Below are 27725 nucleotides of genomic sequence, written 5' to 3'. Positions count from 1 at the left end.
TGTAAACTAGATATCATCAAATTAGGTTTAGAGAAAATTTGGCTCACAGATACTCAAAGATTTGCATTCGGGATCACAAGTCAAGCCAGGACCCAGCAAGACTCCAGGTTTTCAATTAAAGTGTTTCCTACTCCCAATAAATTTTGTTCAGTTTATAAGTGGTCTGGAAGGTAAAAACTGTATCTTGCAAGTGAAAAACAATACAACCATTCCTTGTTTGAAACATAATGAAGAATCTGTCAGTAAAGAAAAAGATCAACCTATTTGACAGGATTAAAAGTTGTATGTAAGAATTTTCACAGCAAAAACTTCTTGCTCTTGAGGGCATAGGAATATGCTCTAATCTTTTAGTAAAGGCAGGCTGAAGTTATACAATAATAATAATAAAGGAACAATAACTGTATTATACTGATGAGCTTGCATACATAATTGTGAGTTTCCTAAAATATCTGCAGGTTTTTAGGGATGATAAAGTTAATTGACATACAAAGAAGTAGTTAAAGAAGCAGGCAACTATCTAGAGCTCCAGTACCTAACCTTTCATTTAGTAGTTATGCTACTGTGGTCACGATTTTTACAAAGGTTCAAATTAGCCATATCTAAAACTCCATGTACATTCCTAGTATCCTACCTCACAATAGGAAATGGATCTATCTTTCACAGAGAGAGTTGATCATGGTTAAATAGACACAAACTATCATGTGTGTAAGCCCAATTTCAACTCAGAATTTTAAAATTTCATGCAGACTTAAGAAATGTGAGAATAATAACAGAAAGAGAATAAAAGGTGTTCTAGTTTTCTTTGATTAACCACCACTGAAGACAGAAGCCTGCTTAGGGGTGAGGAGAGTATCTGATTCACATGCATTCTGACACATTCCACTCAAGATCAGGTTGTCATCCCTCAGAGCTGTTGTTAAATAGTGAGATACATAATAAGAAATGCCTTCAGATAAGAAACTAAAGGAGAGAAAATAGAACACTGCACGCTTTCATTAGAAATCTTGAAGTTGGGCCTCCGTGGTGGCGTAAGGGGTTAGGCACTGCATGGTGGAGCAATCCGCAGCCTCTGCAGCACGAGTTCAATCCCAGGCTGGCCAGGGAGTGACCCACATGGTGCAGTAGACCTTTCCTGTCTCGCCCGCTGCTCCCCTCAGCAGTGTGTTTCAGTCAGTCTGCCTGTTCTTCTTCCTACTCTCCCTGGTGGGTCCTCTCACCCCCCCACATCTCATCTCTGGCCTGTGCCCCAGTTTTTGCATACATGAATAAATAAATCTTTCCAAAAAAGAATATTTATAAAAAAATAAAAGAGAAATCTTGAAGTTGTTAAAGCCCTTGTTATATTTCGTATCTACCAAGAAAAGGGAGAGACAGCTGTGATCAGAAGCAGCAGCCTGGTTGACCACCATCCACAATTGTATATCTATAAATTTACATTATATGTAATGCATATCATAAATCATGTTTACAACAATCTACTGTCACTTAGCATTATTATGTTGTATATTCATGTTACATAGGAAGCTGTAGGGTAAAGAAAATATCAGGCTTTTCTGCCCTTCCGCCATCAGGATAGATGATGGATCCTTGTCCTGAATGCATGCCTGATGGCGGGCACCTGGAATAGGGTGTGGGCATAGGTGGATGGGATTCAGCTGAGCTAAGACTGTGCTTTTAAGGGCGGCGTCACGGGGACGCCAGCAGCAGCAGTAGAAGCCGAAGCAAAAGCCTAAAGAGAAGCCGAGATCACCAGAGAGCCCAGATAGAGTGAAGATTTGCTGGGGGCTGGGAGGCCTGCCAGCCTCCCGGCCCCCCAGCCAGCACCCCTGCCTGTCATATGCCTGGTGAACCCCAATAAAAAACCTGCAAAAACCCACTAAGGACTCTGACTCCTTTACCCGGTCTGCATGGGATCAGAAAACCTGCATTGTGCCCAGTTCTGCCTCTACAGAAGCACAGGCAGAAGTAACCATAACAGAAAGATGACTGAAAGAAACTTACCAATTTCAAAAGACAGGGCACAAGGAAAGAGGCAGAGCCCAAAAGGATATAGTTTTTAAAGTCCACATTCCTCAGCTCCTGACACTGATGAATAGGCACCCATTGCAGTTTTGGTTTGTAGGTGCAGGACTGACCACAGTGCAGGTTTTCTGATCCCATGCAGACCGGGTAAAGGAGGAGTCTGAGTCCTCAGTAGTTTTGCAGGTTTTTTATTTGGGGTTCACCAGGCATATGGCAGGCAAGGGTGCTGGCTGGGGGGCTGGGAGGCTGGCAGGCAAGTCTTCACTCTATCTGGACTCTGGCGTTCGTTCTGCTGCTTCTCGGCTTCTGCTTCGGCTTCTCCTGCTGCTACTGCTACTGCTGCTGCTGCTGCTGTTGCCGCTGCTACTGGCATCCCCGTGACGCCGCCCTTAAAAAAGCACAGTCTTAGCTCAGCTGAATCCCATCTACCTATGCCCACACCCTATTCCAGGTGCCCGCCATCAGGCATGCATTCAGGACAAGGATCCATCATCTATCCTGATGGCGGAAGGGCAGAAAAGCCTGATATTTTCTTTACCCTACAGGTTCCATAAAAGTTTTACACTATGATGTTGCCTCCCTCCCTCCCTCCCTCTCTCTCTCTCTCTCTCTCTCTCTCTCCACACTACAAACAGGGGCCACTCCTTGTCCACGCAAACTTTGCCCTCAGCACTCTTTCACCACAGTGGCATAGCAATTTTCAATAATTCACATGGTGATGTGTTTGTGTATTCTATTCAAATGTATTCCACACTGCTTTAGAGAAATAGCGGACTATACCTACTGACCAGACTGGTTAATTTTATTTTATTTAAGCACAAAATAATGTTGAACAAACTGGAAACTGTGAATGTTGAATTCAAAAGTCTCAAAAAGCAGGACATTGTGTTCTAGATGAAACATTTATATTTTTGAATTCATCCTATAGTGGTTTAATTCCCTTTCCTACCTTTCCTTCTTTAGAAATTTCCTTTTAAAAATAGGTGTGTCAGCTGAAGATTGTTCTGAGAAAATTGTTGAGAAATCCTTAAGCTTAACTAGAGCCTGGCTAACAAGTTGATACTCCGGGATTTCTATAATCAAGCAGCAAGAATTTAAGAACCTAGAGAGGCAAGTCCACCTGGGAATATTTAGTAGTTCAAACTTGTGTCCTTTTAAGAAGCAGGAACACCTGTTAGCTTAGGTTACAGCAGGCTGTTTTTTGATGAATAATGTAATTTGCTGGACAGCAATTGTTCTGTGTGTCAGGAGAATTAACCAAACTGATTATAAAGTAAACTGAAAAATTGACAAGAAATGGGACTAGTAAAACAATGGAAATGTCTACTCTCAATGGTATAGCATTAGCTCTTCAAAATGGTATTAAAAGGAAAGACTTAGATTTTAATGTGTGCTCTTCAAAGCAGCAGCCACGGTCTTCTCTGAGTTTACTAATTCCCAGGACCCAGCAAAGGGGTGATTTTTATATATATATCCTGATGCTTTTTGCTCATCTGCTTGCCAGCGTGATGACTAAGTCCAAAAAAATGAAGATTGGCTATTTTAAGGAAGTTTCCCTAATTCCTAAATAATAAACATGGTACTGTAGAACGATACCAAGCATACCACAAATTTGGAATAGTGAAAACGCTGTTACATATTTTTTAATAATAAAATTGATCTATCTCTCCTTCCCAAAAATAAATAAATAAAATAAAAGTAGATGTGTGTGTGTACTTTCAGGTAATTATGATTACTTGTCATTTATTGCATTAATTCGTATATTTCTCTCCCTTTCCCCAAACATGTCCCCTGGTACTTAGAAAACTACTGGAAAACTGACTTTGAACAAAAGATAAAATATAACTTGGGCACCATTTTGTGAGTCAGTAACAGGGCAGAAGCTCAATTAAAATTTTTAGACATCATATAACGCTTTATCATTATCCCTTTCTTTTGATTTCAGGACACCTGTCACAATCCTAAGTGTTCTGTAGATTATATGTTATATTTAAAACCAAGGATTTTGTTGGGATCATTTTTAGACAACTGTTGAGGTAACTAGGTGACACAAGCTATGGTTGAAAATCATTCTGAATCATATTCTTTCTAGAGGTCTGTCACAGCTATACCTTTTCCTCAGGTGGACACATTTTTATGTTCATAGCAAGCACTAAAAACCTTTATGCTAAGCAAAATATGGGATGCATCCCCCTGAGTCCCAAAAAGAACAGTTACAGAGAAGTATGATCCAACCTTCTTTGCTCTCCCTCCCAATCACAATCTAAGTTATTCAAAACAAGTTGCTTATAATCACATTTATCCAAAAACTATCAGAAACTTTATTCAGAGCTAGCTACCCTAGTGTAAAAGTATTTGCAAGAGCCAAGTTACAGAAGTACCATTGTTATATTTTATCTGTTTCAAATTACCATAACAATGATAAAAATGCATTTGCAGATTTCTCTTTCCCTCCTGTCTCTAACCCATATGTATGTGTGTGTGTGCACGTGCGTGTATGCATGTGTGTGTGTGTGTGCGCGCGTGTGTGTTATAGAATATCTATAGTAGTTGGCTTAAAATCTTGGAGTTTCCTTTGACTATCCCTATGTCCTTTTTTCTTAGCTCATCTTTAATAGTCAAATGACACAACTCTTGACACTTTACTGATGGGTCTTTTATCTATCTCTTCCCTTCTGTTCCTGCTGCCTAGATTCAGTCCACTAGCTCTTATCTTCTCTTCAAACTACTTCCATGGTCTCTTAATTGGACTCCTGCATCCACTCTCTCCCTGATCAAATTCATACTGTACGTCACTGATATCACTGACATAGGATGATATCATTTCATTGCTTTAACAACTGCAATGACTACCACTTACCTAGAACTTTCTCAGTGTATTACCTTTATGTTTATGTCTACTACTGCCACCTAGATCAGAGGTTGGTAAAATAGAAACTACGGGCCAAATCTGCCCTGTTACCTGTGTTTGTATTGTTTGCAACCTAACTGTTCTGTAGATTATATTACAGATGTCAGTGTCCATAAGTGAAACTCCAAATGTCAGTGTCCATAAGTGAAAAATTTTCAATAAATACATTCATGTATGTATTTTCTTTAGGTACTTTTGTGCTAAAATGGCTAAGTAGAGTATTGCAATGTAAGTCATCTGGTCTACAAATCCTAAAATATTGACTAAAACAATATTTGCTTTTCAGGAAAAGTTTGCTGGTCTCTGACCTAAACCATAAGGGCCTCCATGGTAATGTTTAATAGACTCTTGGGTGCTACAGATATAAAGAAATCTATGTCTCATGAATGATGAGTCTGGCACACCTCTAGCTGACAAGTTAATAAATACATCATAAGCAGGTTCTACTAAAAATCAAAAACCCGTGTTTCAAATTTCAGATCTTTTTTTATGGGGGAGGTTCTATGATGACTATGCTGTCTAGAGATTCATATTTTTTTTTAATTTCTTTTTTTAAAAAAAATTATTTATTCAAGCACTGGGTAGAGTCAGAAGCACGGGAGGATGAGAGAATTCACCAGAGCCAGAGCAGAGAGCAGAGCAGGCAGAAGGATCAAAGTACACTGCTGAGGGGAGCAGTGGGCGGCAGGAGAGGTCTGTGTGCCATGTGGGACCCTTCCCGGTGGCTGGGGATCAACCTGGCGCTGCAGAGGCTGTGGGCAGCTTCACAGCTCAGCACTCAATCGCTGCACCACTGGGGAGGCCCCTAGGGATTCATTTTTTTGGTCAAACTTAAGTCTGCCATCTATATATTGCTAGTGCCAATAAAATAAATCAATGAAACAACAAACCACTAGATTGACTTTGGAGGTAACTAAGAGAGGTTTTTTTGTTAATTACAAACAGCTAGGTCTTCTCCAGCAGCTGTCATTCTATTTCTTTCTTAAGGGGCAATTTCTGTATTCATTCAGAGATGGATTCATTTACTGATTTTCCTTTTTTGTAGCAGATAAAATTCCAGTGATATCAACCATCTTAAAGGTCATTAATATCAAGAATTTGTGAAAGAATGGAAATCCTAAAAGTCATTATTTTCTGACAGATCATCCATTCATGCCTAATGAGTCAGCTTAGGAATTGTTACTGCCTGTGATTCCCATTGGAGACTCACTTCTCATTCACATTCACAAGGACCTAGTATCACATGGTATGACTGTCTACACGTGGCTGCATTTATAACCCACAGTCTAGAAGCAGTGCTCCTCAGTGTTTCTGTAGGCACCTACATGATACCAGTAAGTCATGTTACTACTCAGATTCTTGCCACTAGAGTCTGTTCCAGGAAATAAAGTGACCGCTTCACTTCCCAGAGGCATTATGACAGGTCAGTGCACTTTGGGGCCGTCTTCCAAGCATCACCAAAATATACTTGGCAAATTACACAGGGTGGCTTTAATGGGACAGCTCATTTGAGTTGATGCTTATTAGTTAGCAGACAAAACATTTGGGGCTATCTGAGGGTAGAGCTCTCTGCAAGTTTGAAAATGCACTTTACTATTAATGGAGTACATTAATGCTGATTTTGTGAGAGGAGCATTCTCTAAGAGCTTCTATTTGAAGGAGTTAATTTTACTCTTTGCCCTTCCGGCTTTTCTTTTCCTTCCCAGAAGCATATCTAAAGTTTCCTAATGTTCTATTCACACAGGTTTAAGTTATACCATGTACCATTTGTGTGTCTGTGGATAACTTGAGGTTTTAGAAATAAGCAAGTTATACTACTCATTTCTACAAGTATAATAAGAGGTCAAATATTATTTTGAAGAATTCTTCTGTTACTGGAACCAGAAACTTAATAAGAAAGCACAAATGTATTTTTAATTATATGACTTCGTATTTTCAGGTACTCAATATAAGTTTTTCAAGTAAACTAAAACTTTTTTTAAAGAACATTTTAAGGTGACATTTCCCTTAAAGATTATTCTAGCATTCAGTCATTGAGAAAGGAGAGTTAAGTTTCATGGGATTATTATTTTTAGCATATTTTTAACTGTTGTGAAAAATAAAATACCCCAATGACTCCCTAAGAAATTTTATATAATATTGGTAATGTCTTTCAAATATCTGAGATCACATAAGTTGATATTTGAGTCTATACCTGCTTTACTTAGTTCTTCTGAATAAATGAATCTTAAAAATTTCCTTATCCTATACAGTTAATCTTTTCTTTGATCCTATTTGCATTTGGATTTCTATTGCTTTGAATGAGTAACTTTAGCTGATGATGACATAGTTTCTACTAGTAAAGGGGAGATAAAACTCACCTTTTTTATATCAATAAGTTTAAATGATGCCTATGAAAATATCTATTGTATTAAAATAGGACAAGGGGCCTCCCCGGTGGCACAGCAGTTGAGCACTGGGCTGGAAAGCTGCCTGCAGCCTCTGCAGCGCCGGTTCGATCCCCGGCCACCGGGCGAGGGTCCCACATGGCGCACAGACCTCTCCTGCTGCCTGCTGCTCCCCTCAGCAGTGTACTTCATCAGTCTGCCTGCTCTGCTCTCCCCTCTGGCTCTGGTGAATTCTCTCACCCTCCTGCACTTCTGACTGTACCCAGTGCTTGTATAAATAAATAAATAAATCTTTAAATATATATATATTAAAAAAAATAATAAAGTAAAATGGGACAAGATCAGAAAAAATTTTCTATGTTATGCATCATCTTTGCCATACATGAATACTATTCAGGAATCTGTCATTGGGCAGAAACCACTCTACAAATTGGTAGTAAATTGAGAGCTGAATAACAGTTATTGCCCATATTGCAGTTAGCATCTTGGACCAAAGGTATTACCCAGGAGAGGTGTTAGGAGAGCCAGTTTAATAGGCTTGGGTCATTAATCCAAAGTTATCAATATATCTACAGAGAAACTATTAGGTTAGAATGTTCTCTAATCTTCGTGGAATAGGTTAGACTCCCTTTTACACATACACACAGAATAGGAGCCCAGAATAGGGTCACAAGAATAAAACTCTCAAAATTCTCATCCCCGAGATAGCTATGAGCAATCAACTATAAAATTAAAAAAAAAAAACCTCATGCATCCTAAAAATCATGATAGTTAACATTTTTAATAATCAAATACCAGACCACTAAAATGAGATTACTATTTGTCACCCCAAAATTAATAACAAACAACACTGCCTCTTGATGATGGGAGCCTTAGAAAACTGTGTGCCTTGTGATCTAATAATTTCTTTTATAGTAGTTTATGCTGTAGATACAGTATAAATGTAGCAAGAATTTGCTTATAAGGATTTAAAATGTTATTTGCATTATTTATAATAAAGCAAAGTTGGGAACAACTTGAAACAGTGATTATATGAAAGTATGTTCGCAATGTGCTGAGTAAAAAATAAGTTCTAAAATACATTATGTGTAATCATGATTATATATTTATATGCAAATGTTTAATAAAATAAAAGAATATGCAAAATATTTTTTGGTCATTATTTCTGGGTGGTTTGATTTTATATGATTCTGTTTTCCTTCTTTTGTTTTTTCTGCTCTTTCAAAACTTCCACATTTGACACAAATTACATTTATAACAAGAACAGAAATCTAAGACACACAGACTGCACTTGATAGTTACAAATAGACTGCTGAGTTATCTCATTAATTTTTTTCTGATACCCTCAAAACATGTTTAAAAGCTGATTTTCCACTCTGACTTTTTTCTTTATCATTGTTGACTAAAATTCATCTTGAATTATGTTGACTGAAATTCAAAACACATTTTTTGTAGCCTTTAAGGGAAAACAGTTACTGAGAGAGTGCCTAACAGAGGTAAAAGATTGTTTTCTGATTAATCTTTCTTATTGTTCAAGCATTTTATAAATGGTAGCAGAATTGAAAATATGCATCCATAAATGCCTCATTAAAGCATCTTACAAATGGTATTTTCTTTCTTTTTTTAATATTATATATTTATTTATACAAGCACTGGGTACAGTCAGAAGTGTGGGAGGATGAGAGAATTCAACAGAGCCAGGGCAGGGAGAAGAACATGCAGAAGGACTGAAAACACTGCTGAGGGGAGCAGCGGGCGGCAGGAGAGGTCTGCGCGCCATGTGGAAGCCTCGCCGATGGCCTGGGGATCGAACCTGAGCTGCAGAGGCTATGGGCAGCTTCACAGCCCAGCGCTCAACCACTGCGCCACCAGGGGAGGCCCACAAATGGTATTTTCATCAACTTTCTAAGATACAGCTTCATATGTTAAGCACTGCACACAATGAAAACAATTGCCCTTTAAATTTCCAACCATGTCCTTATGATCTGATATTATGTCTCCCTTTTGCCACATTGCCTTTATGTATATTTAATAAATATGAGTAATAAAATATCTCTTCTATTTTATTTAAACAAATTTGATTCAGTGGTGGTCCAAAACTTTCCCGATGCTTATGTTTATTATCTACATACTAGTTTATAACAAGGTATTCCTTAATCACCCTAGGGCTTCCAGAATGTGAAATTAAAGTTTAGTTTTGGAAGTTAACTTAGTGATGCAATCACCTCAGTCATAATTTTTTTTTATATTTATGTTATGTAAGTGTCTATTAGATGAAAGAGAAAATTTAAAATAATTTTGGGTAAGATTGCACAAGGAACTGAAATAGTAGTTCAAGAAGGGAAACTGTATGTCTGAGAAACAGATGAGGAAGACCCACTTTTCACTGTACCTCCTTTTTAACTTTTAAATTATGTACTGAGTATATGTATTACCTAATTAAAAACAATTGATTTTTAAAAAGACAGTTATTTGTATATTGATGTAATATCTTTTAGAAATAGAAATAGACTCAGAAATAATGTCAACTATTTACCAGTAAAATAAAAGCAGTAGTGAAAGGAATGTATTAAATATAATAGAAATTAAATTAGAAACTACATGGCTATAAATTCATTTGGGCCCCAAGTAAAATCCCTTCTTTGGCATTATTGATCTAACAGATAACCTTGATCTTGAGATCACCTTGATCTCACTGTTTTTTTTTTTTTCTTTTTATAATTGAAATAGCATTACATTATACACTCTATATTATGTATTGAATAGACATTATATATTCTGATGCGCATCACTGAAAACCAACGTGTATATACATTACATGTTATTGATTAAGTTTTACATGTAGAAAACAAATTTTCTCCATCATAACCAATTTTTATTTGTTTTCTAATTAAGATTTAACAATAAATTTAATGTAACATATTTGGCTTCGGAAATATTAAACATTACATTGGTAAATCCTTTTCATGGAATGGGAGGTTTCTACTGATTTTGGAAAGAAAATTAGCAGATTTTTGAATTGGTCTATGGGATACTGAGTGTTCATGGCTTATCTATAGGAAAGAAGAAAAGGCATTCAACATGTCTATTTAATGAAATTAGTGAAAGCATTACTGAATACTAGCATCTTGTAGACATTTTAAAAATGTATAAAATTCTCAGTTCATCTGTTTCCTAATTTGTTTAGCAAATTACGAAATTCTAACCTTTTGTTTGGAGTCCAAAGCAGGATATAAATTGCTGATTATTTTCTGTAAATATTTGACAATGCATTTTATTCTACAAAATGTTTATAGGCTAACATGCATTATAGATAAGAATAAGGTCATTTTTATTTATTTTTAAATGAAGTTTAAACTTTGCAGGTTTTTTAAGATGAAGCTAACTGTTTTCAAAATGCTTATTTATTTGAAATAACAAAACAAGGTAATTCCATTTAAATTTGAACCTTAGTGTGTCCATTAAGAATGTGTTCAACTGCAAATACCAGAAAATTTATTCTGGAAACAGTGGTTTAAATTCCAAGGAATTTATGGGGCCTCCCTGGTAGCACAGGTGGTTGGGGGCCGCACTGAGAAGGAAGCTGTCTGCAGCCTCTGCAGCGCAGGTTCGATCCCAGCCCGCAGGCAAGAATCCCACATGGCCATGGCAGACCACTCCTGTCTCGCCCGCTGCTCCCCTCAACAGTGTATTTCATCAGTCTGCCTGTTCCGTTTCCTACTCTGTCTCTGGTGAATCCTCTCACCCTCCCACGCATCTGGCCTGTACCCCAGTTCTTGTATTAAAAAAATAAATCTTTAAATTAAAAAATAATAACAAGGAATTTGTCATATATAACAATAAGTCCTGGAGTTGGCAATCCTGAGCTGGGTGCAATGACATTCAATGATGCCATTAGGGTCCTGACTCATTCCATCTCTCTGCTACCCTCACCTTTTATTTGTGTACATTTCTTTTCATGTTTGTGCCTCATGTGATAAGTTGACTGCTGCAGTCAACACACCTGTATCTCCTTAACAAAGTATTGTCATTCTATGAGGAAAAGAAACTCCTCGTAGCAAACCTCCCCTTTAGCTCAATGGTCAGAAATGTGTCCCATGGCCATGAGTGCCTGGAAGGTGCTTAGGAAAACTGAATATTGGATTTTTGGTTGCCGTAATAGAGGAACCAAGAAAGAAGATGGGATAGAACGGATGTTTGGGGAGACAAATTACAGATATGCCACAGGTGGTAGTGAGATTTATTAAACAATCATAAAAATAGTAAGATTTCTTATTCTAACAATTTCTAGTCAGTGCAAATGGATTACATAAAAAAATTCATTGCCGTTTCTCCACAACCATTATTATTAAATATTAAATGTTTTGTAAGATTAACATAGGAAAATTAAATATTTATATTCTCACAGAATTCAAGTCAAGCTGACATTCATTTTCCAGCAAAACATATTCTAGAACTGATATCAATAACAGTAAAATAGCAAATTAAATCTTACCTCTGTATAAGTTTATATTTCATTTTCTATTGATTAAATAATTCTTGACATTCATGGTCAATGGAATGGAGTTTAGAATTTACTTCCAGCCATAGTAAATACATGCGAACAGTTGCCCTAAGCTGAATTTTGAAATACAAACCTTTCTTTCTTAAGTTAGTGCATATATATTTTTACTCATTATATCATTTCAACTAAGATACTCAGAATCACATCTTAATAGTAAGTTTGGGAGTCTCTAGGGTATTTTTTACTTAACTTTGAATTATGGAGATTTTGATGGTGGAGAAGAAAGGTCCACTCTAGGTAAAAGTAGGTGAAAGTACAAAGGTACAAAATTAAGCATGGCTGATGGGGATGAGGAATCAAGTTTGACTAAAATTTTTGTTTTGTAGAAATTATAAAAAGACAAAATTAGTATTGCATAAATCCAAAAATCAACTCATTCTTTTATTAACATAATAATTACTTGGTATTTATTCTGTGCCAGGTACTATGGTACATACTACAAATACAATGGCCAATCAAACAGACAAGATGTGTTATTTCTCATGGAGCTTACAATTTAGTGTGGGAAACAAGTAGTAAATAAATAAAGATCAACAAATAAAATGAAGACAAAAATGTGTGATAAGGAAAGAAACAACAACAGTAATGAAAATGGTAAGGGTAGACAACTTTATAGAGGTGTGACAGGAAAAGACTCTCTAAAGACGTGGTGGGTACCAGACCGTACTGATTAAAATTCATATGGAACCACAAAAGATCCAGAATAGCCAAGACAATATTGAGAAAGAAAAACAAGTTTGGAGGCTATAGATTTTCTGATTTCAAGCCATATTGCAAAGCTACAGTAATCAAAACAATGAAGTATTGGTGTAAAAGCACATAGGTCAATGGAACAGAATAGGGAACAAAAAATAACTCCCCACACATATATATGGCCAACTACTATTTTACAAGGATGTCAAGAATACACAATGGGGAAGGAATAGTCTCATAAATAAATGGTGTTGGGCAAACAGGATAACCATATGCAAAAGAGTAGAACTGGACACCTCCCTTACAACACTCATAGAAATTAACTCAAAATGTAAGACCTGAAACTGTAAAATTCCACATATAAAATGTAAGGAGAAAACTCCTTGACACTAGTTTTGGCAAAAATATTTTAGATATGGGTCCAAAAGCACAAGCAACAAAGGCAGGAATAAGTAAGTACAACTATGTCAAAACAAAAAGCTTCTGCACAGCAGGAGAAACAATCAGCAAAATTAAAAGACTACTTATGGAATAGAAAATATTTGGAAAACAGGGGGGCGGAGCAACATGGCGGCGAGGAGACGCTGCGAGTAAGATCTCCCATTAAAAAAAGTTAATAGGGAGGAAAAGCGGCAGGTCCCAGTGAGAAGTGGGACACGGAAGATAAACGGGTGACGCCAGCGAACTGCCCGAAGAAGAAAGTGGCCATAAAAGAGGACCAGAAGGGAGGGAAGCGCAGAACCCTGCTCCCCTCCCCCGCCCACAGAGGCAGCACTCTCCGACCAGCAGAGAGGAGGAAACAACAAACCAAAACGGCCCACAAGAACAAACGACACAGCAAGCGGGACTGGGAGTGGAAAGGAACTATTGCAGCCACCACACCCCGTGAACGGGAGCTGAGACGAACCTGCAGGATCCGCCGCGGCGGTGAGCGAACGGCTCCGGGCGCCATTAGAGAAGAACAAAGACCCCGGGAGACGCACACACAGCCCGGGCTGCCGGACATTTCTTAAGACTGCTTGAAAAGGGCAGAAGGTTTCTGGAGGACCCAGTGGCCAGCCGGGAAGTTATTCCACGCCAGGCCCCTTCCGACCAGCAGTCTGAGCCCACAGAGGGAGCAGGCACCCACGTCCGGGGCAGACCGGGTGCGCAGAAGAGTGTGCCTGAAACCGGAGGCGCAGGGACTGCATCCCGCTTCGCCATTTGAGAACAGGGACATTTCTTCAGTAAAAACTGCCTAAAACCAGCAGAAAGCTCCCCCAGAAGACAGAGATGGCTCCTGGAAGAGCCAGAGGGGAGCGGAGAAGTTCACCCAAGATGTCAGTCAGTCCGAGCAACACAGTGTCCCAACGCATACGACAAATTAGAAAACAGACAGTAGGGAGTAGAAGAACCACACGCAACCTAAAAACTCCTCAGGAAAGAAGCACACCACAAAAAGAAAACCACTCCCCAGATTGTAACGACAGCAACTTGGAAGAACTTCTGAGCCTTCCAGAAAGAGAATTTAAAATTGCCATGATTAAAAAAGTGATAGATCAGAAGAAGGAAATTGAGTCCCTAAAGAGGGAAGTAAGAGAAATGCAGGAGATCAAAGAATTAATGGAGGAACTAAAGAACTCTGGGAAAAGCAATGAAAGCAGAATAGATGAAATGGAAGAACGAATAAGTAATCTTGAAGACACAGAAATAAAAAGAACCAAAACAGAAAAGGAAAGAGAAGTACGAAGGAAAAAGAATGAAGAAAGACTTCGGGAACTATCTGACTCCATGAGGAAAGGAAATATAAGAGTTATAGGAATTCCAGAAGGAGAGGAGAGACATGTAGGAACAGAGAAAATATTCATGGATATAATTGAAGAGAACTTCCCAAATGAGAAGAAGGAGCTGAAAATTGATATACAAGAAGCAAGAAGAACACCAAACTTCCACGACGAAAGGAAAAACACAGCAAGACACATAATAGTAAAGCTCCCAAGAATCCAGGACAAGGAAAAAATAATGAAGCTGACAAGAAGAAAGAAACAGATAACATTCAAAGGAAAACCAATCAGGCTGACATCAGACTTCTCTGAAGAAACACTACGGGCAAGGAGAGAGTGGAGGGACATAGTCAACAGACTCCAAGAAAACAGATGCCAACCAAGAATACTCTATCCCGCAAAGCTCTCTTTCCTCCATGAAGAAAGAATATGGACCTTCCCAGACAAAGAGAAACTCCGGAATTTCATTGCGACTAAACCCCCACTCCAAAAAATACTACAAGGAATCCTAAAGCCAGAACCTCAGAGGGACGAATAACAACGAAAGAAGACCAAAAAAAAAAAAAAGTTATTAAAAGAATAAATAAATAAAATCAAAGGAAAGACAAACATAATGGCAAATACAGATGCTAACATATCAATATTAACTCTAAATGTAAATGGACTAAACTCTTCAATAAAAAGACACAGAGTTGCAGCCTGGATTAAGAAACAAAACCCAACCTTTTGCTGTCTCCAGGAAACACATTTAGCTACAAAAGATAAAAATAGGCTCAAAGTCAAAGGATGGAAAACAATCCTACAAGCAAATGGCCAAAAAAGAAAGCAGGAACAGCTATACTTATATCAGATAAAACAGACTTCAAACTCAAAAAAATAAAAAGAGACCCCAATGGTCACTACATTATGATTAAGGGGACAATACTTCAAGAAGAAATAACACTCATTAACATATACTCACCAAACGAAAGAGCACCAAAATATATCAGACAACTGTTGTCCTCTCTGAAAACAGACATCAGAGAAAACACATATGTAGTGGGAGACTTCAACACACCACTATCAACAATGGATAGATCAACAAGACAAAAAATAAGTAAAGAAACTAAAGCTTTAAATAAGGACCTAGAGCATTTGGGCTTAACAGACATCTATAGAACACTAAACCCAAAAAAAACGGAGTACACATTTTTCTCAAGCGCACACGGATCATTCTCCAGGATCGATCACATACTGGGGCACAAGACAAACATCAACAGATACACCAAGATTGAAATCATACCAGCCATCTTTTCTGACCACGAAGGCATCAAACTAGAAATAAATCATAAAAAGAAGGCAAGGAACTATCCTACCTCATGGAGATTAAAAGCCACACTACTGGAAGACCACTGGACTAACGAGGAGATCAAAGAAGAAATTAAAAAATTCTTTGAATTGAATGACAAGGAGGACACCAATATCCTAAATGTATGGGATGCAGCAAAAGCAGTAATAAGAGGAAAATATATAGCAATAGAAGCTCACATCAAAAAACAAGAAAGAACTCAAAGAAACAACCTCATCTCGAAGCTCAAAGATCTAGAAAAAGAACAACAAAAAAACCCCAGAACCAGTAGAAGAAAAGAAATAATAAAAACCAAAGCAGAAATAAATGAAATTGAAACTAAAAAAACAATCCAAAAGATCAATGAAACCAAGAGCTGGTTCTTTGAAAAAATAAATAAAATAGACAAACCCCTAGCCAGGCTCACAAAGAAAAAAGGGAGAAAGCACAAATACACAGAATCATAAATGAAAGAGGAGAAATCACAACGGACACAGCAGAAATCAAAAGAATAATCAGTAACTACTATGAACAGTTATATGGAAACAAGTTCAACAATCTAGAGGAGATGGACAAATTCCTACAACTCTATAATCACCCAAAGCTAGATAAAGAAGAAATAGAACACCTAAACAGACCAATTACAAGCAGCGAAATTGAAATGGTAATTAAAAACCTCCCCAAAAACAAAAGCCCAGGACCTGATGGATTTACAAATGAATTCTACCAAACATTCAGAGACGAATTAGTGCCTATCCTTCACAAACTCTTCCAAAAAATTGAGAAGGAAGGGACAATACCAAACACGTTCTATGAAGCCAATATTACACTAATACCAAAACCGAATAAGGACAACACAAAAAAGGAAAACTATAGGCCAATCTCCCTAATGAACAATGATGCAAAAATCCTCAATAAAATTTTAGCTATCAGAATCCAACAATGTATCCATAAGATTATTCACCACGACCAAGTTGGATTCATTCCAGGGGCACAAGGATGGTTTAACATCCGAAAATCAATCAACGTTATCCAACACATCAACAAAAAGAAATATAAAAACCATATGATAATATCAATAGATGCTGAGAAAGCTTTCGACAAAGTGCAACACCCATTCATGATAAAAGCCCTTGAAATTCTTGGGATACAAGGAACATACCTCAACATCATAAAGGCCATCTATGAGAAGCCAACAGCCAGTATCATTCTCAATGGTGAAAAGCTGAAAGCAATTCCATTAAGATCTGGAACAAGACAAGGATGTCCACTCTCACCACTGCTTTTCAATATAATACTGGAAGTCCTAGCCAGAGCAATAAGACAAGAGAAAGACATCCAAGGAATCCAAATAGGAAAAGAAGAAGTCAAACTATCACTATTTGCAGATGATATGATAATATACATAGAGAACCCCAAAATCTCCACAGAAAAACTAATTCAACTCATCAATCAATTCAGTAAAGTGGCAGGATACAAAATCAACACGCAAAAGTCAGTAGCCTTCCTATACACAAACAATAAATCTGAAGAAGAAGAAATCAAAAAAACCACCCCTTTTATTATCGAAACAAAAAAAAATCAAATATTTGGGAATAAATCTAACAAAAGAGGTAAGGACCTATACAAAGAAAACTATAAAACACTGTTAAAAGAAATAGAAGAAGACACAAAGAAATGGAAAGACATCCCCTGCTCATGGATTGGAAGAATAAACATTATTAAAATGGCCATCCTACCAAAAGCAATATACAGATTCAATGCTATTCCAATCAAAATCTCAATGGCATTCTTCAAAGAAATAGAACAATTATTGATGAAATTCATATGGAATCACCAAAAACCCCGAATAGCCAAAGCTCTACTGAAAAAAAAAGAAGGAAATGGAGGCATCACACTCCCAGACTTCAAACTATACTACAAAGCCATAATCATCAAAACTGCATGGTATTGGAACAAGAACAGACATACAGACCAATGGAATCGAATAGAAAATCCAGAAATAAACCCACAGATTTATGGTCAACTAATCTTTGACAAAGGAGCAAAGACTATGCATTGGAGCAAAGAAAGTTTGTTCAATAAATGGTGCTGGGAAAACTGGGTCGCTACTTGCAAAAGAATGAAGCTTGACCACTACCTCACACCATACACAAAATCAACTCAAAATGGATTAAAGAACTAGACATAAGACCTGAAACCATAAAATACATAGAAGGAAATATAGGCGCGAAACACTACGGGATTTGCACATCAAAGACATCTTTACAGACACATCACCCAAAGCAGTGATAGTGAAGAGAAAGATAAACAGCTGGGACTACATCAAATTAAAGAGCTTCTGCACAGCAAAAGAGACAATAACAAAAACAAAGAGAAACCCCACCAACTGGGAGAACATTTTTGCACCCAACACTAATGATAAAGGACTGATCACAAAAATCTGCAAAGAGCTGATGAGACTCAGCAACAACAAAGAAAATAATCCAGTCAAAAAATGGGCAGAAGAGCTAAAAAGAAACTTCTCTGAAGAGGAAATGCAAATGGCCAACAGACATATGAAAAAATGTTCAACATCACTTGTAATCAGGGAAATGCAAATCAAAACTACCATGAGATACCATCTCACACCATTGAGAATGGCACATATTAAAAAAACTAGCAACAACAAATGTTGGCGAGGATGTGGAGAAAAAGGAACTCTTGTGCACTGTTGGTGGGAGTGCAAACTGGTCCAACCACTATGGAGAGCTGTGTGGAGATTTCTGGACCTACTAAACATAGAGCTTCCATATGATCCAGCAATTTCACTCCTAGGTATTTACCCAAAGGACACAGAAACATCAATTCCAAAGAGCACCTGCACTCCTATGTTTATAGCAGCACTGTTTACAATAGCTAAGCTTTGGAAACAACCCAAATGCCCAAAAATAGATGACTGGATCAAGAAGATGTGGTACATATATACCATGGAATATTACTCAGCATTCAAAAAAGATAAACACATGCAATTTGCAGCAACATGGATGGCACTGGAAGGGATCATGCTCAGCGAAATAAGCCAAAAAGAAAAAGAAAAATACCGGATGGTCTCACTCATAGCAGGAATCTAGAAAACTTAAATAAGGGACCAGGAAAATGAATATAAGAAAGTGAAAATCAAAATCAACAAAAAACTATGAACCAGAGACACTTTTGGGGGTGGGGGCGGGAGGGGAAGGATTGGGGTCAGAATGGGGCGTTTGCAATTGTATGGGGAATATAAAAATAAAATTTAATATTTAAAAAAAAATAAATAAATAAATAAATAAATAAATAAACCTTTTATTAAAAAAAAAATAAATAAATAAAAAATAAAATTATTCTGCCATAAAAAAAAAAAAAAAAAAAAAAGAAAATATTGGAAAACATATGTCTGATAATGACTAAGTATTCAAAAGGATATTAAGAACTCATACACATAAAAAATTTGTTTAAAAATAAACAGAAGAACTAAATATTTTTCTAATATATATATTTAATATATATAAAGACATATAGATGGTCATTAGGTACATAAAATAGAACTCAGCACCACTAGTTATCAGAGCAATGCAAATTTAAGTCACAATGAAATATGAATCAGTCAAGATAACAAATGTTGGCAAGTTTGTGAACAAAAGAGAACCTATCTATACTATTGATGGGAATGTAAATTGTTGTAGTTACTATGGAAAGCAGTATGGAAGTTTCTCAAAAAATTAAAAAATTATGATGATTCACTAATTCCATACCTGGGTATATATCAAAAAGTAATGATAAAAGGACTTCAAAGAAATATCTACATTACCATGCTGAATTAGGTAAAATGGAAACCTAGTGAAATGGTGTTTACCAAGAGCTAGGTGGTGAGGGAAATGGGAAGATCTTGGTTCAAAGGATATAAACTTCCCATTAGAAGATGAAGAAGCTATAAAGATCTAATGCATACTATAGTGATTATAGTAAAAAATACTGCATTATATACTTTAAAGTTGTTATATACTTTGAAGTTGTTAAGAGACTAAATCCTAAATGTTTTCAGCACGAATAAGAAATGACATTTATGTAATGATATTAAAGTGTTAGCTAATTGAGGCTCCCCGGTGGTGCGGTGGTTTGAGTGCAGCGCTGTGAAGCTGTCCCGCAGCCTCTGCAGCGCGGGTTCGATTCCCAGCCAGCCAGGGAGATACCCACATGGCACAGCAGACCTCTCCTGTCTCGCCCGCTGCTCCCCTCAGCAGTGCCTTCGGTCTGTCTGCCTGTGCTGCTCCCCACTCTGTCGCTGGTGAATCCTCTCACCCTCCCACGCCTCTGGCCTATACCCCAGCTCTTGTATAAATAAATAAATCTTAAAAAAAAATAAAATATTAGCTAATACTAGTGTGGTAATCATTTTGCAATATGTAAGTTTATTCAGTCAAGATTCTGGACAACGTTATATATCAATTAGCTCTATAAACTTGGGGGTAGAAGAGAAAAATAAAGAGGTGGTGCAATCTTGTTTCAGACACAAGAAAGATCAAATGCAAAGACCACAGTATGTTCCTAGGAGCTGACAGATCCTCATTGTGAACAAAACAAAGAAGGAAGGAGATAGCAATACAAGAAAAAATTGATACACTGAAATGACTGGCTAGTGCTGTTTGAGCATGTCTATCAGGGGAACTCAGAGTTACAATACCTTATATGTGAAGGACTGGACAGTCATGACTCACTTTGACATATATTATCTCACGTAGATCATTACAAAAATTCTGTTGATATGAGATATTACTAAAACATCATTTTATAATTTAGTTAACTCCTGACTACAATTTCAGTTCATTTTCTACTGAAAGTCCTTGAATAGATGAGCAATGTATCAAAAGCAATAATTTAGATAGAATTGGCACCAAGATAGAGAACAGATTGTGATGAAGTGTGTGGTGAATACAGAAGGATGAGAATTAAGGAAATGATGGCTATACCAGGACAGTGGCAGGACAAAAAAAGGATGAAACCCAGGCCAGATCTGCTTCATTGATGTCACCAGACTTCCACATATACCAGTTTTCCTGGGTCACCAGAAAATTGTAAAGATAAATGCCACAGCATGGAGACAGTTTACAGCTCCAGAAATTCGCTTTGTGGACTAAAATGGATGTGAATGAAATTCTCTTTAATGGCTTTTAATACAAAGAAAAGAAGACACTTCTTTATCATTTGAGCACCAAATCTTACATTTATTTCTCCAACACTTTTCAAAGCACTGTTTTACTTTATTACATCAACTTAAATATATATATATATATATATATATATATATTTCTCTGAGCTTTTGGAATCAAAGATCTTACTTTTCAGTTTTCTGCTGTGAATGTGATTAGTTGTCATCTGTCTTTTCTGTAATGAACATAAAGAGTTGCTCTATTGTTGGCTTTAATCCCCAAGGGCCACATCAAAAGAGAGCTGGCCTTTAATGTTCTGAATGTAGACTGTCCATTATTAACAATACATGCGACAAGTTATTGAAGCGTGTTGTTTGCAGCTCTTGTCAACTGCATATAACCAGATGAAGACCAGGTGAAGGACAAGAAAAGAAAAAGAAAAGTGACAACTGAAGGCAAGACAAAACCAAGAAAAAATAATCTGAAAAGAAATTTAAAGAAAAAAATAAGAATAGGGTTCGTGATGGAAATCAGAAGAATTAAGACAGAGACTGAGAAGAAAAAAGGACAAAAGAGAAGAAATCAGAGAAGCAAAGGCAAGAAAAATGCAGGGAAAAAACTATTTATGGTATTGATAAAAGGAAAATAAATAGAGACCATATATGAGCAAGCTTACTAAAATATGTTAGGTTGGGAAAAAATCTAAAACAGACACACATCCAACTGTAAAGGTAGCATTTTGTAGTTATGTGAAAGAGATAATGAGGTGGTTATTAATGGAGATGGTTACTAAATTACCTTAAATAATTTCTCTATTTTATAGTTCAAGTGATTCTCACAGTCAAATAATAAAGATTGTATACTACAAAAAAACCTCAAGGACATCTGGTCCTTGTATCTATTATTCCCCTTTGTAAAACACTCATAGTCAATTCCTTTCAATATAATTATTATTTGCCACCTATCAAAAGTATCTCTATCTCTCTCATGGATATAGTTGGAGAATCTACCTAAACTTCACATCTGTATAGCTTGGTACCAGAAGTGTCACAATTAGGACTATCCCTAATTTAATGATAATTTTAACATTGATAATTGACAGGAAACATGCCTGAAACAACTTTCATAGTTTGATACAAAAACATGTCAGATTAATGCAGTTTATTATTAAAAGTTAGAAGATTTGCAAACTTTTACCTCTACTTCATCTCTGAGTTATTGAGTTATTGGACAAATGTGCCAAAGTGGAGACATAGCCCATCTTTAGACTTTTATTGATTCTGGGGTGACATATGTGGCAGTAACAACTGAGATACTGCCTAAAAACTTAAGAAAAACTTAATAATGAAATATGTTGGGCACAAAAAGGACTTGAGCTTACCTTAACTACTGCAATTATTTGGAAAGATAATTAAATATCTAAGACCTTCATCTCAGGAAACCAACATTAAATAACTGAACTATCCCTGACTCCAGATCATAACTTCTGTTGAGCTCAAAGGTAGCTTTTCAGAATTTTGGTCCATCAAATTTGATCTCAAATATAAAAAACAAATTGATATGATTACTTTATCTTAGTTTGAGTTCAGTAAGACTTTTTCCAGAAGGACAGTGTTAATTTTACATGGGTGAATTGTAGCTTTTAGTCATTCTTCTCTGCTTCATCATACTGCAATCAGAAGGGAAAATAATCAAAATTGTCTCATCTCAACCTGGGCTTTTTCCTTGAGGTAAAGATTACCCTTGAGAATCAGTCTGGGAATTTGGTTTCTATCAGCAGTTAACACCTTGTAAGTCTCTTAACACCTCCTTAGTTTCCAGCACAAAGTTATTATTTCTGTCCACAACACAGTTTAGGGGTGGGAGATGAATTATGCAACATCTGTGAAGCCTGTAAAAATCCCTGTAGGAAAGGGCAAGTTAGGAATGTTTGTCCACGAATCTGTGTTTTGAAAAGCACAAGAACAGGCTGAAAACTAAACTGGACTCTGACACACATTGATCTTGAAATTATTAGCATCATTGTGTACAAATTTATATACAAAAGTTCTTAAAAAAAGCTTTAGAGTCTGAGTTTATGCCTGTCTACATCTTCATTTTATAATATTAAATGTCTAGAATCTCTCTAGAATAGTTAATGTTGGTTCTTTCTATTTTAGTGGGCAGAACACTAAAATATGTGATATACTCACAGTGAACCACCAAACATGAATTTTCCAGGAAATCGTAATTATTGACTACTTCATCCTTGAAATCCTCTTTTGTTTGCTTTTTAAAACAAATCTCTCACACCTCTCTCTTTCACATCTTTGCTTCCTTCTCAGTCTTCTTCATGGACTGTTTTTTCTCTGTGTCTTACTAATGTTGACATCGTCTCCAGTTTCTTTTCTGATGTACTTCATCTTCCGTTTCTGCTAATCTAATGATCTCTTCTATACATGGTTTCTAAGTCTTCCACCAAGAACAGCCCTAACATTTCTCCTGAACACCAGCACCCCCTTTCTTATAAAATAAGGTGTCCAAAATTGAATTCACTATTTATTGCTCCCAGAGTTCCAAAATTTTTCTCTTTCCCTTGTTTATTTCCTCTACCACCCATTTTTTTCATGCAAATTGATGATCTTGTCATTCCTGACTCTTCTCTCATACTCCACATCTAATAAATTGATGAGTGCCACTTTCTTTCCCCATCCTACAATGCTCTGTTTCTTCGTCTCCAATGTCATGGCACTGTTGAGGCTGAAGATTCATCATCTCTTATCTGGATCCATAGCACAATTTCCAAATAATCCCTTGCCCTCTCTGACACAACATCCACACTTAACAAACTACAGAACTTGCACTTCCCTAACACAGGAAGTTTTTATTATTATGCTTAATCTATCAGTGTCTTAATCTGTTAATGAAGCCAATAAATGGCTCCATCTCACACACCATCCCTTGTCTCCTAAGCAAACGACTTGCTCCACTCCTTTTCACTTAGCTCTCCACAATTACACACATGTCATTTTCATTGCTCCTTGCTCCTCTTGAAAAAAAAAATATATACTATAGAACTTGACATAAATCCTTTTAGTATTCTCAATTTCTTTCAAAATAAGATCCAAATTCTTTAGTTTGGTACTTACTGAGTTTCTCAAAATTACTTCTGTCTTCTAACTACTTGCTCACAAATAACTGTGTTCTATCAAATCTTAATGGCTTTGCATTTGAACCATATAAAATTGCCCATACTTAACCAGTTTTGACCTTAAAATGGCAATTTCACAGACTCAACTAATAACGCTTTTCTGTCTGCCTTGAATGGCCTTTCACCCTTAGTTGTCAAAACATCAAGACCAAGCTTAAATGTTACCTCCACTGGGAAACAATCATTGACCACACTAGGTTAAAGAGCAGTCCCTCCTCTAAGCTTTCTTACTGCTTTGTCAGACCACTGCCATAGCACTGTTTTAACTATTTGTCCATACTTGTCTCTGTGAGTAGAATGTGGGGAACTTGAGAGTAGAACCTGGGACTTAATTATCTCTAAATCTTTATTTCTAGTACAACACCTAATTAGGAGTTGATAAATATTTAATGAATGAATAGATTTCCTTCTGAACTTATACAAAGTCATACAAAGAGCCTGGTAAATTTTCTTTTGTTAAAAATGGGAGCTGGGTTAGTACTCTGATTTAATATATTATACAATGCCTCTTTCCTCTTTTTATATCACTTTCCTCTGTTGCTTCTTACTGAATAATGTATTTGTTTTTACCATATGGATTTAATGTAGGTACAAAAGAAATGATATGCACTACCAAAACACATGGTCATAATGAGCCCTGTTATGCATATGTAACGCACATGAAAGAAGATGTATATAGGTTCGACTAGCAAAATTCCAAGAGACAGCAAGCAGACATGGGCAGCAGCTGCAAGGTAACTGACTCCTAAGCAAATCTAGATTGTTTCTGGTAATGCTCAAACCAAAATTGTTTTCTACCAACAAAAATCCAAGGGGATCAATTAAGCCCCTCCCTGAAAATGCAGAGGACATTCATAGGCATTGCAAAATATGCAGGAGGCATTTAATAGCAGAGCTTATTTACATTGGAAGAAGATGCACTACCAGCATATTACCAATTTGTGGGATTAGTGATTAAGCAAAGAAAATCCCAAGAGCAATACAAGTAGAAGAGATGAAGTCTGTATTCACATGTGACTAGAATACAAGATCTTTTCAGTTACAATTTAGAATACTAGATATTTGAAAGTGTGAGTTTAGATGAATAAATTTGAATGTTTCAGTTTTTCAATCATCTCTGACAAAAGGAAAGTATACATTTAGTTTGGGATGACTCAGATACATACACAAGATGTACAGAACCATAGCAGATCAGTGGAGAACCTGGGAACAACCAGGACTACAGCAGGTCATAACCCATCAGGATTTAATCATAAGTAAGACAGAGACCCTTCCTCAGCCAGTTTACCCACATATTAGTGAAAAGGAATTGAAAATCAATATCAAAATGATAGTGCTGTGATAGCTATCTATAATATTACTGGTTGTTGAAATAGATTAAATAGTTGGAAAATTCTATATAGCAAGCTCCTTAGCTGGGTTTCTGAGATTGTTATAAAGTCCTTTAATACACAGTTAAACATATTAGTTTCTTAAATAAGGAACTTGCATGAATCATTTAAACACACTCCTGGTGGGCAGAGTGCACACCCTTAGTCAGGTCAGGGTGCTTTAATAAAATACAATTTAATAAAATATTTAATAAAATACTATTTACAAGGCAGCTTAAACAACAGACACAATACCTCACAGTACTGGAGGCTGGGAAGTGTGAGGTCATGGTGTCAGCACAGGTGGGCTCCGAGCTCTCTGATTTGGAGACAGCTGCCTTCTCGCTGTGTCTTACATGACAGAAAGAAAGCTATCTCTCTGGTCTCCTTTTATAGGGGTACTAATTCCATCATGAGGACTTCACTTGCATGACTTCCGCTTAACCTAATAACCTACAAAGGGTTCACTTCCAAATACCATTAGGGGAGTAGATTTTCCAACTTAGGCATGTTTTTTTGGAGGGGGACACAAATATTTAGTCCATAACATCAGGTAAGCAGCATTGCTTGGAGTATGATACCAGAAGAGCCCTATTCCAGTTGGGTGAGTCATTCCTTTTTTATACATTAAAACCTCTTTTTAAACATACAGAGATTATTTAAATTTGTCATATCAAAGCTAAATATGTTAAGCACTTGACTTTTAAGAGTACATATTTAATTTTAAACAGGATTTAGCTTGTTTTTTTTTTAAAGCATAGATAAAAAAGTCATATTAAAATAAGAATCCTATGACTTGCAAATATAGATTTAATATAGTGAATGAGATTTCATGTCCTTGAATCTCAGAATTCAAGTAAAACCGTGGAAGAGACAAAAGAATGCCAGGTACAAATCCTGGGTTAACTCACACTGTCCTCTGACTTTTAGTGCAGAAGCATCATCCTTGGCTAAATCTTGACTATTCTGCTCTAAGCTTCGTTTATAGTCCAGCGCTTTTCTCCAGGATCAGTCTTTGTGGCTCCCCTGTTGCCTGGTCTACTTAGCACACTTGGCAGCTATCTTATAGGGAGAGATGAGCACCAGTATAAAGTGAAGGGCAAAAGCCTGCTTCCTATTCTTCAGAGTCAGTATTCATTCCAAATACCCAGTTCAGATCTCACTCCTCACCACACATCTCCCCATCCCATATTTTCAAGACCTTTCTAGATCTGCAAATCTGCAAATCTTCAGAGATGTGTGCTTAGTTTACAATGTACATCAAGACTATCAAATAAGAAGGCCCCGACAAAAATCTAGCCAAGCTGACATTTAGATGCTAGGCTGGTAAACAGTGCATTATGTTGATTTTTATTTAGCTCCATATGATTCTGTAGAGATGTGTGTGCTTTGGGATACATTAATATTTGTACAAAAGAGAAATATAATTTTTCTTTCCTCTCCCTAGCCTCAATCTCTGGGCAAATACATTGTCTCTGAATATATGAGTAGCAGACAAGAAATAGCATCTGTCCTTAGATTCCATATTAACTCAGATAATGGAAAAATTTATAAACATAATCCCAGGTGATAGGTTTCTTGGAATATGTAATAAAACTTTTTAAGTTTGATTTTATTTGCAGCATTGATCTAATAATACCTCTCAAGCTACTCCTCCTCGGAGGTGATATTAAAAAGTAAAGAAAGGGCCTCCCTGGTGGCGCAGAGGTTGAGCGCTGGGTTGCGAAGCTGGCCGGTTCGATCCCCGCTGCTCCCCGGCCACCAGAGGAGGGTCCCGCATGGCGCGCAGACCTCTCCTGCCGCCCGCTGCTCCCCTCAGCAGTGTACTTCGGTCCTTCTGCCTGCTCTGCTCCCCGCTCTGGCTCTGGTGAATTCTCTCACCCTCCCACGCTTCTGACTGTACCCAGTGCTTGTATAAATAAATAAATAAATCTTTTTAAAAAAAAAGTAAAATAAAATTCTAAAAAAAAAGTAAAGAAAATTCTTAGCTTTATTCACATATTTTAAATGTTGGTTTATTTAAGTCACTATCAATTCTTCTAAAAGCAATGAAGAAAAAGGGTCTTTGGGGCCTCCCTGGTGGTGAAGACGGTTGAGCGCAGCGTTGTGAAGCTGTCAGCAGCCTCTGCAGCGCCGGTTCGATCCCCGCCGGCCTCGGAGCAACCCACATTGCGAACAGACCTCTTCTGTCTCGCCCACTGCTCCCCTCAGCAGTGTATTTTGTCGTTCTGCCTGTTCTGTTCCCTGCTTTGTCTCTGGTGAATCCTCTCACCCTCCCGCACATCTGGCCTGTACCCTGATTCTTGTGCAAATAAAATAAATCTTTAAAA

General features: G+C 37.0%; 1 protein-coding gene across 8 annotated transcripts in view; it reads right to left on the bottom strand.

Moving 5' to 3' along the window:
- The window catches only part of SLC44A5 (solute carrier family 44 member 5), a 318856-nt gene that overhangs the window by 80616 nt on the left and 210515 nt on the right, over window positions 1–27725 (bottom strand). The gene's annotated exons all lie outside the window — the stretch shown is intronic.

This window comes from Talpa occidentalis, unplaced genomic scaffold (genome assembly GCF_014898055.3).
Source record: "Talpa occidentalis isolate TD23 unplaced genomic scaffold, MPIMG_talOcc4v2.1 talOcc4.9, whole genome shotgun sequence".
Classification (NCBI taxonomy): Eukaryota; Metazoa; Chordata; class Mammalia; order Eulipotyphla; family Talpidae; genus Talpa; species Talpa occidentalis.
This window is presented reverse-complemented; position numbering and strand designations above follow the sequence as displayed.